A 3111-nucleotide genomic window follows, 5' to 3' on the forward strand; every position below is an offset into this window, starting at 1 on the left:
CCCGTGAGGGGGGAGGGAGCAGAGAAAGACAGACAAAGTGGGGGTGCGGACAGAACGCTACCCAACAAGCTCGTCAGGTGTTCCGGGCACGAGAATATGTCGCTAGAACAGCACTGCCTCGCGCGGTGTATGTATCAGAGAACAGATACTACACTTTGATCTTGTTTATATAGTTTATTTCCGTAATGAAAAAAATGTTACAATTAAATAATGAGAAAATAAAAAAATAAAAGCAAAAAATTAACATTTGTAAACAAACTTAGGTACAAGGCCATACAAGAAGTGGGATGGGGAGTGTTGCGTGCGGGGTCTTTGTTACTAAAGTGAAAATGGAGTCTTTGGCGACTTTACTCTTGACTGGCAACATTTACCACAATACCTCATTCACTCTGTGGACTCTAAACTGACTAATGAAAACCTCAGCGTTTTTGCAAAAAAGAATATATTTACAATTTCTGTGTGTGTGTGTGCCAAGAAAAACTTAAAAAGCTAAGAACAACATCTATTAACAACAGATCTTTGATCTTAACCAAAAAGGTCAAGCACAAAAGTGTTACGGACAGACCGACCGACCGACCGACCGACCGACCGACCGACGGAGTGTCTTATAGAGTCGCTTGCACGCGACTAAAAAGTTTCATTTGTTTCTGCTACAGTTATTAAAAAACTATAGACAATATAGAAGAAGAAGAAAAAAGAAAATATTAGACAGTGAAGAAGAGGAAGAGAAAAGAAGAAATTTGTTGGAGGAAAAGTGAGATTAATGTAAAAATAAGAAAAAGAAAATGAAAAAAAAAGATGTATGAAAAAATGAAAAACAAAAATCGATGACAATAAAGAATAAATTATTGACAAATAAAAAGGGCGAAAAAAACGAAGTGACTTAGTAATAAAAATAATTAATAATGACGAAGAAAGTTTTGAAAATTTGATGATTTTTATATGGAAATCGCTCCAGACAAGACATGAAGCCACTTGATATAGGGTGTCCCAAAAGAAGCTGAATTGATCAAATAGAAGATAGAACAATAGAAGCATCAAACTAGCGAAAAAAAAAAAAAAAAAGATTTCAGAGCATCTAGATTAACTCTACCAAAGTCATCATGAGTCGTTACACCATCAATAGTTGATATTTATCATAGAGTGATACTTTCAGTTGAGTTTAAATTCCAGATCCGTCAGTTTCTTTTGGGACACCCTGTATAAGCACTTTAAAAAATAATAATGAATAAAACTGTTTAAAAATCAAAAACTAGCTGATAATAGGTATTAGATATGTAGATTTCAACCCCGAAAACAGCAATGCTTACTCCTTTGTCAGAAACATTGCTCATGGAATGTGAGGACTAAATGACAAAATAATAGAACAAAGTTTGAACAACGTTTGCGAAACTTTTAATCTTTCGATTGTAGAAGGTTGATGGAAGGGTATTCTCTGTGCCAAATAAAATACAAAAAGAAAGCACCATTTGCTCCTTTTGTGTTCTTCCTCCTATTATTCTTGGCACCATCTTTAAATTGCAACACTTGGTAAACACTGCTTGCATATTGGGAAGAAGAAAAAAAAAAGAATTGTTCCACCAGAAAGATTCTTTGTTTTGTAAATAAACCGTCGTGAAATTAGAAACAAGAAGAATTTTAAAGGCAACGCACAGGCTACAAGAATGGATCATTGTAATAAAATGCGAAATACAAAATATATTACAATATATAGAATTTACTCTTTTGTAAATTCTTACACGACTTCAAACTGTGCTGTTTGCATCATGAATGAAATTCTCATTAAAAAGAACAATGTTTTTTTTTCTTTTCTTTTTTTTTCTATTTTTTTTCTTGTTCTCTTGGCAGGAAAATAAGCCAATCATGAAAAGAGTTTCAAAATTCATATTTATTTTGTTTATTTATTTTATTTATTTATTTAATTTTATTTTATACTATCAGCGTATTAAGAGTTTGAATACAAAGATGGTTTTAAACGCCATTTTCAGAATTTAGTTCTTGCTACCAAAGGCGTTACATTCCACCCACTCCCTTCAGCATCCTTCAACGTTCCAATCATTTCCTCTACCAAACGTCAAAATCATTTTTACATAATGAGAAGTCTGGCTTAATTTTCTTGCTTTCAATTAAGATAAGATTTTACAGTCAAACTTTTAGATATTGGCACTTGTACAGTTTAATCAAGAGATTAAAAAATGAAAATATCGAAAAAAAGGTCATATTGTACGTATTCGTTTTGAACTGAAGATCTCCGAAAAAAAAATTTCACTTAATTTGATCGAGTAGTGTTTTATTTATTTTCTTTTTTTTTTTTTTTTTTTTACAGCGGAAAAACACGATTTTATGACATCACGTTGAAGGTAGACATCTTTGAATTTTTTAAATTTTTGTTTGGATTTTTAGAACACGCCACGGGGGAGATAACTCAATTTAAAACGCCGACACTCCCTTCCCATCTTTAATGTTATCTTTTCTTCCTAAAAATCGAACTTTTTGCTTGATATCATAATAAGTTTTTTTTTTTCGCTGTAAAAAAAACTACTTGATAAAATTAAGTGAAATTTTTTTGGAGAACTTCATTCCATAACGGATACGTACAATATAAACTTTTTTTCGATATTTTCATTTTTTTAATGCATTGATTAAACTTTTTTATGGTCGATCTATACTCAAGTTATTTATATTACACATATGCCACACCGTATATCAAAATTGATGGAACAAAAACAATTAATATTGACAAATAATCCATTTTTATGTAACAAATGCCAGATACTCCCAGGCAACGCCGAACCAGATCAAATAGTATATTGAGTAATGGTTAATTTTATGACTGGGTTAAATTTCCTGACTGACAGTAATTATTACTTTTTACATTGATGATTGCGTAAGTATCAAATACTAATGTTATAGGTTAAAAAATAATTGTTAATATTTATTTATAAAAATGCTATCGTTATAAAATTTCCCTTTAAGAAATCAAAGTTGAGACTTTTTTTTAGGAAATTAAGAAAAAGCGGTCAACCTAAGTGCAAAAACAATATTCTGATATTCTGTCGTTGAATGCTCTCTAACATTTTACTGTTTATGCCCATTGTTTTGGCATTTATA

Source organism: Euprymna scolopes, chromosome 10, assembly GCF_053919585.1.
Source record: "Euprymna scolopes isolate OS-2025 chromosome 10, ASM5391958v1, whole genome shotgun sequence".
Taxonomy (NCBI): Eukaryota; Metazoa; Mollusca; class Cephalopoda; order Sepiida; family Sepiolidae; genus Euprymna; species Euprymna scolopes.